Source organism: Vanessa tameamea, chromosome 18 (genome assembly GCF_037043105.1).
Source record: "Vanessa tameamea isolate UH-Manoa-2023 chromosome 18, ilVanTame1 primary haplotype, whole genome shotgun sequence".
In the NCBI taxonomy this organism is placed as follows: domain Eukaryota; kingdom Metazoa; phylum Arthropoda; class Insecta; order Lepidoptera; family Nymphalidae; genus Vanessa; species Vanessa tameamea.
The window spans coordinates 7,164,936-7,181,500 of NC_087326.1; the positions used below are offsets into that span (position 1 = coordinate 7,164,936).

A 16,565-nucleotide genomic window follows, 5' to 3' on the forward strand; every position below is an offset into this window, starting at 1 on the left:
AAATTCATACGATTAATGCTAGACGTATTTAGTTCATTACATGTCGTGTTGGGAGGCTATTATTCAAATTAATCCCCAATTATACCTCATAACGACGCTAGCTCGTAATTTATTTGTCAAAGTATACCGCAGAACATAATAGTGAAACATATGCTTTAAACTGTTATAGAATTGCATTAGTCATGTGCGAATACTAAACTGTATGAAACAATATAATATTTTAATCGATAATATTGTATTCGTTTGTACTACTAGGCGAAGTATATCTCAATTGAAAAATAAGTTATCTGTTACGACTAATTATTGTTTGTGCATCGCCGTGTGGGTGAGTTCCAGCATTTCTTATTCTAACATAATTACTTTGTAATATCGTGCTCCGGTTTAAAAGGTAGTTAAAACTCGAGGGACATAACACCTTCACCATGATTGACGGCGCATTGTTAATGTAAGGAATGTCTAATAATTTAATATTACGTTTGGTATGGTAGCGGTGACCTTATTATATATATTTATAATAGAACACAATTTTGTACCCTTCAAAAGAGCGTTACGCACTACAGGGAAAAAAAGAAGAGATTGACTTTTTTTTAAAGAGCTTTGGAAGTATAGATTCACTGGGATATTATAATATTTTATTATAAAGATATATTAATCAAGAACCGTTTGTCGTAGGTACACAGTGTAGACTATTATTAAATCATATGAAATATGTTAGTATATAGTTTTATATCAAATAGGAATAAAGCTTATTTTTATTACAATTTTAATTCAAGTCACACATACATAATGTTAACGTAACACCCTTTTGAATGTCAATAACAGAAGCAAACGATGAACTTCCTTGCTGAAAGAGAAGGTTTGGAACATACCTATTCCAACAAGCTGCCCCATTGCTGGTTAAATATGCGGCAGAAGTTCGTTCGAAACATCTCACGATCGATGTTTTCCTTCACAACCGAGCGCGATATAAATACAAATTAAGTCAATGATAACTCAGCGGTGTTTACTCTGATATGTAAGCACGCTCGTCGATTAAGATTCACGAGTTCCATCTACTTGACCGAACTGGACCATCCTGCTGCAATTTACATATAGACCGGTTATGTTACCTCACCAAAATTGACCATCTTGCAATAAATCAAAGATAATATACAAATTACGATCGAAAATTTACAATTTAAAATCGTTATAAAACCGAACATGCAAAGAAAATTTGTTATTTTGTTCCGTTACAACAAACATTAGTCAACCGTGTACTTTTCCGAATAATTTGCATATTGTAGTCATATGAACGAAAACCGCAGACAATTCCAAGTAAATTCGAGTATTTGTACATTTAACGTTTCTAATAAGTTAAATTTTCCTCGTATCTTCTAAAAGTTGTACGAAATACATCAAAAATAACGACGATGGCGAAGTTTTGTCAATTGTCAAACTTAAATTGGACGAATGAAGGTTGAAGAACGAATGATTCTTGACAAGAAAGAAGGTCAAATTAACTAAACGAATGCCCAGATATTGCACAAGTTGTACCGATCGCGTGTTCAAACGGTAAGCATTGTGTGACCTACTTGCGTGGGATGATAGCGATCTAATCAGAACGGAACAGCCGACCGGGTGAAATTTAGTAAAAGCCTTACTGCTTTACAAACCTGGAAACCTCTAACTTATCTTAGCGTGAATAAAACAAAATGGCTAGGCTAAAACAAGTAAAGCTTATTGTTTATATAAGTACTTGCATGGCAGGGAAAATATTTACTTTACCGTGTCTGTTTGTTGAAGTTCCAACTGCAAGCATTATTATAAATATATTTTATATATTTGTGAATTCGAAAACAATGTTGTTTGCATATGGAAAATCAATATTAATATATTTTACAGTCGTTTCCATAAACAATTTAGAAGTACTTCGCAAATGATTGTCTTGTAATTTACTTCTGACACAATAGTTTAGTAAGGCCTACTACTAATAATAGGCCTACATTTCTACATTCCTTTTATAAAATTAATTAGGAGCTTACTCCACCACGCAACTCAATTGCGGGTTGGTGTATATATATTTTATTTAAATGTAAATAGCTGTTTTTGTTTATTTTTACCTAAACAACTGTATGACTTGTATTTAAATAAACTGTTTCATTGTTAAATGACAAGTAAGCTAATTAATCCTTAAATGATATCTCTAAGATTTAATCCTAATTAGTTTAATACTCATTAGGACTAATTGAATGAATCTTTCTGAGTGCGGCAGTATGACTTATAATTTAAGTTTGGCATTGTTACATTGCCTTTTCCATACATTTCCCTAGATCTCAGAATATATTAATGAGGCGCTTAGTAACATGTGAAATTAGTTATTAGTTATTATTCCTTGTTATAAATCGCAGCCGTGAAAAATTGTAACTATTATTATTATTTATTTTAATTTTAATGTATTGAATTAAGTAATTTAATAAAAAGATTGACTTCGGTGCACTTTTAATGAGATAAAATGTTGTCTATGTCACATAAACTGTCGGACCCGGGTCTCGTAACGTAAAAGAAAAACAAATTAAGATCATTCGGTCTTATGTTGTATCATAATAACATATTTAATGTTACTCCGCGTAAAACATAAGGGCACAAGATTCATTATTAAGTATTTATGTAGATATATGTATATTTTTTCTTTTGTTTTTTTTAGTAACCGTGAAAGGATATTTCAAGATGATGAAAAAAAAATCCTGAACAAGTTTGAGCTATTAACTTTAAGACGTGTCTCATCGTCATTTTAGGTATCCTGGAATATGATTATTTCAGTGGGATATCAAAATATGTAGTATAAAAATGATTTTATTTTAGCCCCGTCTGACTATAAATTTTACATTGTTTTAAAATTTAGATTCGCAATTATCAAAGTAAAACAACACAAACAAAAAATTACACTCAAAAAATCTGAATATATATGTAAATAACAAAAATGGAATTCTGTCAATTTTACTCAAACCCATTTATTATTATTTATTCAAACAATCATTACACTTTTACAGATCGACATTTATATATAATATTAGTACGTATTACGTACAACTACGTATAAAAAACAGAGATTATATTACAGCAATGGTACATCTGGTTTTTGATTATACATTCAGAGATACTTAAAACGTTTAATTCAATTAACAGAAATTCCGTCTTTATATCTTTAGGTAAAATCATTTACATTAGTTTTAACAAAATTCTTTTAACATCAAACGAAACAATAGAGGTCAAAGTCAAAAGTCTGCGTCTAAACGTTCCCACAATTTATAAATATAAAAACATAAATATAAAAACCAGTATTAATTAAAAATGTTTGTAGTATAATAAAACTTAAGAATTTTTCGGACAAGCTATTTGCGACAATGTAAGTATAAATCCACATCTTTGCTATGAATACGAAAATAAGTTTGTTTATTTGTTTGTCGGATACGATTTCTTGTCTTAACTACTCAACCGATCGTTATGAAATTTCGATTTCGATACAGAAAAGGTAAAAGAGTAGGTATCTAACACCTGTCCACATCTCCGCCTCTTTCGCACCTGAATCAAGCTTCATGTGGAAATCATTAGTATAAAAAAAAAACAAAGAACAATATAGATGTTTAGGAAAATGTCAAATACGAAACGCTTTTTTGTAATAATAGATAATGAAACGCTAACGAAGACTGTGTTTGCAAGGAACCAGAGAATTGTACAACGTAAATATGTAAGATATATGTATACCTAAATAATGTACATACACGTGTTTACCTTTACATAAACTCTACAACGTCGTCCCGAATTCCGAAACAACCCTGTTGCGTGTAATTAGACTACGTTACTTGTTCAGCCATACATTCGCTAGTTCTAATTACACGCACGTCTCTTACTTATTTATTATCCAATAATAGCAGTTACTCAGCCGCCTCACTCTGCATAAAGTAAATTATAAATATATATATAAATAATTTTTAAAAGTACGTCAACAATATACAATATGTACATATAGTAAGGCCTCGTCTCCCTTTGAGAAAAAGGTTAGGAGCATATTCCACCACGCTGCTCAAATGTGTGTTGGTGGATTCACATGTGGCACAATATCGTTGAAAATAGACACATGCAGATTTCGTCATGATGTTTTCCTTTACAGCCGAGCACGACATAAATTATAAACACAAATTAAGCACATGAAAATTCAGTGGTGCTTGTCTGGGTTTGATCCCGCAATCATCGGTTATGATGTACGACGTACGTGTTCTAACCACTAGACCATTTCGGCTCCAAAAAGTACGTCGCGACTTATTATTTCACGACACTATCGCATTCTATGCCGAACATTAAAATCCGTCCGTTATATTAGTAATTATGAAGGAAAAATAACGTTATATATTATTTTCTATTTATTTGGCTGGTAACTAAGTTTTACAAATTAAAATCTAATATATCATGTAATTTCACACAGCCTTTTAAGGCCTCAAATATTCCTCCAGATCATGACCCGGAAGGAAAATTAATTTTCGTATGTTTTCTATTCGTTCCTAAACAATTCATCGGATTATGATTAACTTTTGTAAGGTGTTCTGCGTAGGTAAGAGACTTGGTAAAAAAACATTGTTTTTGTTTTAAATTTTTGTCCTTTAATATGTTTTATTTAAACTGTATGAAACGGGGACGTGTAGCTAGTAATATATAAGGTCAGCAAGCCCGAAGTTGTTGTTATCTTAATTATTCATTAAACGTATACACTATGTATTACTTTAATTAGTGTATTTAAATTAAAATTTAAAAACTTCCACAAGACTGTCTGGAAATCCTGAATGTGCAAACGTCAACTCGCCTGCATCGTTAATAATCATAACTCTTGACTGAACACTTTAAAGTTCACACCTAGCGAGGCACTCAGCATGATGTAAGAAAAGACGGGAAAAATATTTCCGTAAGACCCTTTGTGCGTTGTACCTTTTGAATTTTATCTTTATATATATTTGTATGAACTAACTTCTATATTTGTGCGTAGCTTTTCACAATGGCGTCGCTCTGATGTTTTTCACGTGGATTACGGAAATGTTTTTGTATAAAATTGACATTTTAATTTTTTAAATTCGGATGGATTAAAGTAAGCTAAGGCATTATATTTAAGTGTCATATTTTTAATAACTTATCTTTGTTTCTCAAATCGTTTGTCAGCGATATTAAGCTCGTGTAGGTATCTATATATATTTTTAATTATGTTTTTTCTGGCCTCTAATAGTCGAAGGTCAAAATTGTAAATAACTGTTACTTTAATGTTTTATTGTACAATTAAATGAATTTCAAACTTTTGCCAGAAAGCGTGCATGTACCTAATCGTAATGTCGAAGGTCTGTAGGCACGCACCCATAAGTCTAGCTAAAAATGGCTGCCATTGATTGACCTATTAATGCCCTTTATGTTACCTTCATATGATTATAACGGCTTTTCACATCAATGCGTGTATATTTTAACCCCTAAAGTTTAAACGAAAGGGTTAGGAGTTTTAGTAAGGTGGGTATAATTGAAAAACCAACGAAATCCGTTTTGATTTTATCGTACAGTCATATTAATTTAGATTACTTTAAAAAAAATGGCATAATTATCTATATATTTAAGATTAAGTAAAGATTTTGAAATTAACGGAAATCGGAAGTTTTTGCTGTCGTCGATCGTAATTTTTTTTAACTTGTTGGTACGCATAGTAATAACAGAATGAGAAGTATACTTTTTTTTCGAATAATCATATCTCCACCGAGATGTTTTCCGAAGTTTTGGTATATCATATCTATAATTTATATGTATTTTATTTATTCCCAGAAAGACATTATTTACGAAGTGAAGACAGCAAAAACACACATTATATGTATTTGTTAAGTTAACGTGATGGGGCGAGCCATCGTAAGTGAATAGATCTATAGCTATAACATAGTATTATCTCTAGACAATATTATGACTATTATTTGTAGCTAACGGACTGTTTCATGTAATTAATTATAAACATTTATTATAACTTTGGAAGTTTATTCCAATTTGCGTGTTATCTCGATTTCGTCAACACTATCTTTGAAGTAACTAAACGCTAATTTAAATTTAGTCCACTCTAAAAACAAAACGATAAAAAGAGCTCTCGTAAAAAGAGTTCTAGTTTTTACTTGAATTAGGGTCAGGTAGGCTGTCAAAAGTACAGAATCCAGGACAGTACAATGTATGAGAGTATTTTTTTTTTTAAATCAGAATTTATAAAAAGATATAAAAAGCTTTTTTTTCTGTTTCAGGTCAATTATTAACGTCAAACATTAGGATATTATATTTAAGGTAAGCAATTTAGAAATATAATTATTTAACAAAGTTTATGCCCATATTTTTCAAGCTGTTGTTCCGAACAAAATTGTCACTAAAATCAATTCAAATGTACCTAATATTTCTTTATCTCCAGCATCGTTACAAACAAATTGAACTGAGATAGCCCAGTGAATAGAAAACGTAGATCTTAGCCAAAGGTAGAAGATTCAAATCAAATTTAGCGTTACCATATTTTTATATTCTTAATTTATCTCCTAATAAGGATATAAGTAATTGTTCCAGATATGAGCCATTTATGGACTGTTACCCCAAACCGATGATTCTCATATAAATTAGCATTTTAAAGGGATATTCTATTTGCAAATATAATCTAATCATATTCATAAGTTTTGCAGTAAGTGAATTGAAGGGTAAATAAAAAGGGGAAGAATGATCAAAGCTAAGTAATGTACTTTTATTTTCTATCAATAAATTTAAATCTCATCTCAATAAATTAACAGTAAAAACATTTTTAAAACCAAGCTTTTATATACAAAATTTTGTGTGTATGCTGTTGACCATTGAGTGCCTGGTTTGTCTGGAGACAATTCTGTGTTAAATTTCCACAAAAATACATTTGCATCGGAACTGATGCAATATTTGAAATTTTAACTTCTTAGGATAGGTGAAGTGATTCTAATGTTTAGCTTGTAAGATTTGACCTCTACAAACTCATAAACATTCCCAGTTCCGAGATACATACGTCGTTGCTCGCTCGATTGGGCGTTACCGACAAACATACCACACAGAAACCTCACACCCCCTGTGCCGTGTAATTGCGGAGAAATTTGTCGAGCCCGTTCAGCACAACGTGGAGATAGATAGAGGCGATGCAAGGCGATTTCGCGTTACCATTACGTAAATAAATCGTTGAAATATATTAAAACAAAGTTCCCGCATAATATATAAGCGGAAGGCTCCCTTAGATTAATTTAATACTTAATTTTTTAATTTAAATAAAAAAATATGTTTTGATAAATAGCTTAGGAAAAACAAATAACAATAAAAAAAATGTATATTTATTTCTATTACTTCTAATTTTTTTTTATTTTTTTTTGGACAGGATGAGGAAATTCTATATATAATGTAAGGTTAACATGGGTATATTTATTTTAAGTTTTTTCTTTAACAATTACCTGCCGAGAAAATAAATCGATTTAATTCAAACGAAGTCACGTATATCCACGACTTAAATAAGAATTTAAATAAAAACATTGATAAATAAAACTTGTTACTGAAATAAAATATGGTTAAAATCTCAAAATAAATAAAAGAAAAAAACACTCATTATCACGATTGAGTCTCCTTCCATTACATATTTGGTTAAAATCAAGTTTATATATAATAAGCTATACATATACAATACCATATTATTCATGCTGGCACTCATACGGGAATTAATAACCAATAAAATAATATAATAATAAAAAAATAATAAGAAAAATACTTGTTTCGAAATAAGACCATTTCAACTATAAATCATTAATTCAATATAAGTTGCTAGAATTTAACATTTGACAATGGGTATAAAATATAAATCGCAAAATCTATAAAGGAAAATGCGATCCATTACACGCTTCATTTGACATTTAATATTAAATACAGCCTAATTGTCGAATCCAATTCAATCCTTTGTGATTGATATATCGAAGTTATTTGTACTTTTTCGGCTTATGTTAAAAAAATAATATTTGATCCTATTTTTAAACACTTTATAATAATTTTAATATTTATTAAATATAATTTATTATAATAAAAAATGCGTATTTTGACTACTATCTCATTTTGATGATTCAGAATTTTATTCTATATTAATTAGAATATGTCTACATATGTTTGTATGTATATATAAATACCAAAACATATGCTATATCTTTATGAACTTTACCCCTCGTAAAAAGTCGTATGCACATATGTTTCAAAGAATTATGTTGTCTATAAATAAATAGATGAATGTTATATAATTATTATGGGAGTGAAAGATAACATTTATACCCGCTCATTCACCTTATAAATAATCCGAAAGATTTTAAAATGTATTTAAAGCTTAACTTTTTACGATGAAACTGATGATGCCAAGTCTATTGTGCTATTTTCATCTTCGTTTTAAAACATAATGAAAAGTTTTACGATTTCATTTTATACGAATCATTTTATTATGTATGCTACGATTGTATTATGCTCTATATTGATACTATTATCGTATGAGTGACTAGCTGTGCTGTGCTGTGTGACCAAAAGTTATTGTTGTACTCTAAGTTACTCCTTATTACATCAGCTATCTGCCAGTGAAACTCCCGTCAAAATCGGTCCAGCCGTTCCAGAGATTAGCCGGAACAAACAGACAGACAGACAGACAAAAATTTAAAAAATATTATTTAGGTATATGTGCCGTGTATACATACATTTTGCATTTAGTAAAAAGCGATTATTTTATTATTAGAAATAGACACTTCAATTTTATTATATGTATAGATGATTTGGAACGGTATAAAATAATAATAGTCGAAAATTTCTATTGAACATCGAATTTTGGAGTGGTATCGACATTGTATTAATATTTTGCTTATTGTTCATTGCGACACATATTACCTGTATTCAATAATACTATTCAAATATTTTTGGTGCTATAGAATTGACACTCGCAACCATATTTGGAACAATTCTAATATCAAATAAAACGAAACTTTTTTTTAAACCGGACTGGACATAAAAACAAACAAACGAACTTTTCAGCTTTATTTATTTGTATATATTCAATACGTAGTAGCTTAACTTGAAACAATTAATTTACAATAATTCGAAAAATATCTGTTGAAAATATAATAAGGAGGTAATACATCGATAAAATCTGAATAGCCCTTAATATAAGACCGATGTTCGATACAAAAACTAACAGTTTCTGTTTTAAGAAGAAAGGCCGTGATAAAAACCCCTGACATCCCTCTTTATGTTATCAGCGTTGAAGATTGAGATTACAGTTACGTGTCTAATGGACGTTGAAATACGAATTTGGTGTCCTTTTACTTTTTGTCGTTGTTTAATGGACTTGAGCGATTTTATGCCTTGTAAGGAATTTGTAATGCTCTTAGATAAAAAAAATGTCTCAAATTTGCTATTTCTTTTTTTTCAGAAACTTAAAAAGCTTTCAATATGACCACATAACAGTATCATCGTAGTCAACAGTAGCATATTTTAATCCATTTTATAACTATAATAAATTGTTATTAATATACACTTTATTTAAACGTATGCATCAGAAGCAAACACGAATCATGATTTATTATCCTCAACATCCCACTAACGCTGATCGATGCATTATTTCGCGGTATCCGGTCCTCGGCAAACAAGAATGCGCCGGCGCCGAACGATATCGCACGTCCATTCTCAAGATCCACATATGTCTATCAACGTCCCACACCGGAAGACGATAGAGACAAAACGGCTATGACATCAACCGTAATGCATAAGCTATTAACATAATTGCTTATTGTAACAGTTATTTTTAGATAAGATATGAAATAGGTGAAAAAAATAATAATATATATAGGATCAATTCAATAAAAAATCAAACTATGGAAAATATTTTTTGTTAAATATATAAGCAACATTACTTCCTGACTGAATAGATAAAAATATTGCAGTATCTGTACAAATCTTATAAACGCGAAAGTAACCCAGTGTCCTACCTCGTCACGCTTAAAGCGTTGAACCGATTTAGATGAAATTTGGTATGGAGATCGTTTGAGTCTCGCAAAAGACATAGGGCACTTTTAATTTATTCATCAAGGCGGTAAAATGAGGGATAAAAATCTGTGTGCTATAGGTAAAATGATTTAAAAATCGCGGGAGCAAGCTCCTAAAGTACATACACTTACTGTCACTTATCTGTTACGAGAGAACATTCAATGAATATTTGTTTGCTTATTATCTGTAGAAAAAACTATATGCTAATCGACTTATAGAATATTATCAATGGCGTCACCTATAATATAGAACACCAATAAGATTAATCTGTCGTCTTAACCGACGTCAGTATAATTATACAGGATAAGGAGCAGACAATTTGACATTGATACGTTAAGTCGCTGGCGACCCTCAGGCCAGATAAGGGAAACAGTGCGCGCCACTTATATACTAGAATACAATTATATGCTAGTTCCTGCTAATTAATAACTTGAATTGACCTTGTATAATTGAATTGAAACCCCGGAGACTGACAATAAATTGGCTACGCTGATGATTATTGCGGATAATTTGAATAATCTATAAATTAAATTATGGATAAGGTATTGTCATCCCAAAACGACAATAAATTTTCTGGGAAATGATTTAGTAGCGTATAAATAGTATCTGATTCTTTGTTATTCAATTATTTGTTTATGTATGTTACCTGTTACTAAAACGTTGGGTTTTATGAGCTCAATAGTCAGTATTATATACGTATTGTTACTCCACTGGTGATAGTGTTTAATTTTTCATCCAGGGGATCAGTCGGCGTTGTGACTGCCTATGTGATCATGATTTGTGCAGTAGCCATGTTTGATTATTTGATCCCTCAGTGTAAATAAATCTCATGTAAATAAACGTATCACGTTCCTAAATGGATTTAAAAAGAGCATTTTACTTGACACCATTTTTGACGGTACCTATCTATTATATCTGATAACAAAAATGTTCTTATACATATACGAGCATCTCCGCGTGGTTAAACTTTCCTGCTCCACGTCCGTGAGCCGTAACTTCCTATATAATAATACGGCTATAAAAAGCAAAAATATTTTTCAAAACCTAATGGTATTTTCAGAGATTAGCATGTTCAAACAAAGTCTTTAGCGTTATTATAATAGTTTTATGATAATCGTATTTTTAAATCGATAGTATTATGTCCACAGCCGTTAGTGTTAATTTATAATACAGGTAAAACAATATTCCAGACGCAGATATTTTTGAAAGACAACGGAAGTTGGTAACGACAGTACAGCGATGTCATTAGGTTTTTTGTTGAAAAATTCTTACTTCTTGTGTAATTACATTAGCTTAAACCACTTTCTATTGTTTTTACGATCCCTTAGCAATTAAAAAGACAGCTTCTGCTTTAGTATCCAGTTAAAAAGATTTATTTTCTTTTCTATATTACAATTGTCGGTCCTTTGCCTCCATTCAGCATACCAGGAGTGTAAGAGTGAGATAGCAACAGCTTAGATGTCACTGTTTTTGTTAGTTAAGGTGGAAGTCTTTAGAGTCAGCGTACTCGTTAAGCGAACACTTCTTCCATTTTAGATGTTGTCGGTATCTCCGGTTTGTCGTTATCCAAATACGGAATCAAGTATAACTATTATCTAATCCTGTTCCTAACTCGTTATGACCTTTAATCGACAACTTGTTTGTACAATTAAATCTTTACATATACTATCGCTTCTATTTTAATTAATACTATATCTATTACAAGAGGGTCTTTGTCATAGTTGTAAGTAGTTACTTAATCGACTAAGCGTTTATTTATGGATCACAATACATGTCTCGATTTACAAACCGAGCAAAACGTAGTTTGTTTTCACCGCCAACGCACAGTGGTTCTGGTTGTCTGAGTCAGCGGCTATTTTGAGTTCGTTGATGCGCGTGCGCCGCCGAACGCAATCAGGCGCATACAACTTATGACTGCTTTGAATACACTGTAACTGTTTGTCGAATTTATAACGACATGCTGTTTCACGATTGACAAATAATATCTGTCTTATTTGTTGAGTCAGATTCAAAATTGAATGAAACTTGGTTTTAAGTGAACTACGCCGGCGGCGCGGCGTGCCGACAACGCAATGCATTTATTTACCGTTTATAAAAATGTGTAACTCTCACTTGGTATTTAGAATAATAAGAAACTATATAACGTCGCGATATTATCAGATATAATATATTATATTTATGTGTCAAATTATTTAGTGAGTTATACTGTGTATGTCCGCGAAGGTTCCTGGTCCCAAATATAAGATTTTTTTCTTTGTACCTTGAATTTCCTTTAATATAAACGTTCTATGTTAATATAAGTCCTATACTACCCGTGCGAAGTCGGGCCGGGTAGCTGTTATATTTATATACATATATGATTAAAATGTGTTAGGAACATACTTACATACATACCATCGTTATAATTGTTAATGTCAGCTGTGCTAATATTCTTGGTCAGCTTTTCATTCTGAGATAGCAATTAAGACAATTAAAAAGCATCGACGGAACCCTCGAGAGCTGTATCATATTAGCGTTTAATCAATTTGATCGCGAGTAACTGATGCGAGGTCATTGACACAGTAGATATGCGTTCTTTAATATAATCGTTAAGGCCTCGATAATTAGATATCTATTCTTATTCATGACATCTTTAATAAGATCTTGTACAATCTGATTTATTCGCGAAAAAGGAATATATTTACACGCCATGTTTTTTTATTCTTGAATTAATTTAAATAGAACAAAAAAACAGTGCAATTGCGATTTCTTAATTAGCGTTAGATTATTATTTATGATACAACCAAGCTAAGCTAGCTTACTTTTTATTTGGAAATCAAAGACATGCACATCAATTTACTAAACTCATTCAAACAATACACAGATACACCAAATGCATGTACAATAAGTCTGTGGAGATAATATAAAAAGATCGAATCTATTAGAAAATTTAAAATCGAACAAGCAATAAATCAAAATATTGTTTTTAAAGCAAAACTTAGGCGAAAGCACGTTTACCATATTCTTATTCTTCTATATACATAGATGGGTTTATCAGTTTATTCGCAATCATTATGAAAATTTTCGAGAAAACAATGCAGATAAAAATATATTTTTTAAATAATTTTACTTTACAATTTACATTGCCTGCTTTAAAATCAACTTTACATAGATTTGTGAGTAAAATATTTCCGTGCTGCCTCAGCGTGAATCAGGTCACGATGATTGGTCAGACGCCTGGATTCAAAACAGTACAAGGCCTATTCATCAGTGCCTTCAGATTACAGCCACTCAATTTAAGAATTTAAATTTTCCTGTTACACATTAAGATGACAGTACATTATCGCTTATATTTTGCATTTAAAACTAGTAACACGATCGATTTTTTATTTATTGTAATCTATATTAACTGTAGAAGAATTTTCGATTAATTGATTGATTAAACCTGGCTTGAGACTGGCAAAAACATGCATATTTAAATTTTAAATTACTTCAATTATTAATAAAATGTTATCTACCTAAACATAGATTTGTTTTTAATTCCTTGGTATTGAAGATCTACTTGACAACAACAGAATAAATGGACTACCATAAGGCTTATGAGCCTTAAATGGTCCATATGATGTTAAGGCTTATATATATATATTATAGTGCGATCTAAGTCGGTAGACGAACATGAAACGGCGAATACAAATATTACTAATCCGGCAGTCGGCTTGAAAAATGTCCTGACATCGTTTGCATACAATAACCGGTTGTGAATAGCATGGGCGGGACGTGCCTTGCTCCAGCCCTACACGTATGGAATTATATGTATTTTATTTTTGAGTTACGTGACAATTTCCCACAATATTATCGATGCAAAGTTAGCCACGGAAGAGTGAACAGTTTAAGGTTGAACAGGAAGTGTACATTTACCGTCAAATTTCAATTACGTCAAGGTGCAATACCCTCATTACCGGTTCTTTTATTAGATTATTCAATAATCTGTCAATTCAAACAAGCTGGTTCTGTAAATAAGCTGATATTGTAGAAACATTTGAATTTTTTGTATTAATTTGACTTTAAATCCAAATACTTTTAGTTCTTATAGTAAAATCAACGTTCTCTTTCTCAACTCAAAAACACTATTCCATTATGAAATATAAAATGACGGTTTATTCCAGTTTATGAAATTGCCATCTGAATAAGCTCTTCACAATTTCCTAGGCTAGAAGTTCGTTCCGATGAAACTTGACTTCTTTTATAATATATCGTTGCCGTAAAACTATTTATTGTACAACTCCGATGCCTTAAAATATAAACTATAAACTTACGAATAGTACGAGTAGTACGAGTAGTAGTAGTTGTCGAATTCACACTTATTCTGTAAGATCTGGTGTTAAGCTTAATGTTAAATTAGTAAATTATGATCAGTTGTTCCAATGAAATATGTTTGACTTAATTTTATCGTCATTGTCCTTAATTGCGAATTCCTCGGTGAAATTGCATTAAATGCATGTAGTGCATTATTGTAACACCGCTAATTGTTCGGCCGTTAGCGTCAATTGCTTACAATAAACAACTTCACATGTTAGGGTAATAGCTTATTCAGGCTCGGACAATACCGCTATTCTGTGGCCAGCAGCATATGGAAGTTTCTCGTGTTTCGGAACCAGCTGGCACGCAGGAAAGCAATAAAACAATCGACGTTTCTGTACGCCACTCTACAGTGCGTTTTACTCAATAGCCTAAAATATTGTTTTGTTCAACCGAATTTGTATGAATATATATATTTTTTTTTTTCGTAGATAAACATTTAATTTTCAACGTCGTTTCATTTCGTCGTACGTGACGTCGTATTCGTCGTACGAATATTTTTCGGAGATACTATTAATATTTATTGGTACTTTTTTATTATTGGAAATCTTAATTTGAGTTTTTCTCCAATAGGTTAATTTAAAAAAAATAAACTATAATTAGTACGGAATCCGTTTAAATTTGAGTTGACCAGAAGTGCGCCATCAATTTAAATTGTGCCCAATTTGGCAAAAACTTTCGCGTCGCATATGGCACGCGCACTACAAACTTAATGGGAGATGATGTAATTTATTCGGTTTTTTTTTGCATTGAATCAATTCACTTTCGCTAATACAGAAGACGCATGACAGTGATGAATTGGTGTTATATAGACAAAATGTCTAGATAAGGTAATTTATCACTTGTGTACATTATACCTTAAATGAGATCGCACTTCATTGCCGTATAATTTGAAGGACAATTAATATATGTATAAACAAAACTGTTTATTTTTTAAATTTTGACATCGTGCTATGATAGGTTGTATAATGTTACCGACTAAGATTTCTGCATGAACTGCACTGATTTTAATACAAGCATAAATTTATTCAGTACAAAATATATATGAAAATATTTGTTGTCTCATTATTATTAGATAACAACGAATGAAAAAATAATAAAATATGTATTATATACTACTAATACTATTTCATTCAACTAATTAAAAAAATCTATAACAAGCTTAATCTCCTTAATAATAGAAATTTGGAACTTATTTAATTCGATATACAGGTAAAAATTTTATCCGAAAAATGTAGGTTTACTCGCGATCTTCTCCTTCCCTGCTGAACAAGAGATGAATTATAAACACGCTGTAAATCAATTGTGTTTATCCAGATTCCTGGCCTAATTGCCAACTCGATTTTTTTTATTTATAAACTTATATAATTTATTTAAAACCAATCGTTAATGATCAAAGAAGATAAGGAAATGTTTATATTTGTATCGATCGAGAATACTACGAAACATAAATCTACAACTTTGATCCTCACATAATACTTAAGACTAGCTTCTTCGAGTTAAAAGGTCGTTATACAAATAAAACTTTGTATATTCATATGAAAAAATAAAAGTATTACATTGTTAGGAGAAAATAGCTTGACGAGCTGACGTTTATCACCCATTTATTGTGTTAAAATAGGTCGACGGTCGATGACCTGCAATTCCATAGTAAAAAGGTTAGCTTGTTAGCTGCACCACTCGAACTAGGTGAGATTCGATCTAAAAGATTCGAAAAAAATTACATTCAAAAGAAATGTGACGTAGTTTTGAGAAGTAAACAATATTAATCTACGTTATATTGATAACCGTTGACATGTTAACGACATGTCGAAACGAATTGTTAGGGTGAGCGTCGAAAGACATGGGCCAGGAGCACGACCAACGCGTTCTATTTCTGACAGAAGACGTTGACCTGTTTCTATGTGCATCACAGGATGAATCAGATTTTCAGAGATATATAAATAACATTTCTCGTATCTGCATGCCTGTATCGTAACTTTCAATCGATTCTATTTTTAATTCATTACAATTCGACCTTTCGCTGAAGTTTTTTTACGTGTAAAGTAACTTATATTACAGTTGTAAAGTTACAGTATTGTTATTTTGTTTATTTATACGTACAAAGACCCTTGTATTCTCTGTGA

At 31.1% G+C, this 16,565-nt stretch overlaps 1 protein-coding gene across 8 annotated transcripts in view; it reads left to right on the top strand.

The window, feature by feature from the left end:
• LOC113400181 (dystroglycan 1) overlaps window positions 1-16,565 on the top strand; it is an 88,825-nt gene that overhangs the window by 18,108 nt on the left and 54,152 nt on the right. For 7 of the 8 annotated variants that reach the window (XM_064217690.1, XM_064217693.1, XM_064217686.1 and 4 more), the window contains exon 2: window positions 6,288-6,327. The exons of the other annotated variant lie outside the window; for it this stretch is intronic. The gene's annotated coding sequence lies outside the window, so the exon portion shown is untranslated. The remainder of the gene's footprint in view (window positions 1-6,287; window positions 6,328-16,565) is intronic. 8 annotated transcript variants of the gene reach the window in all.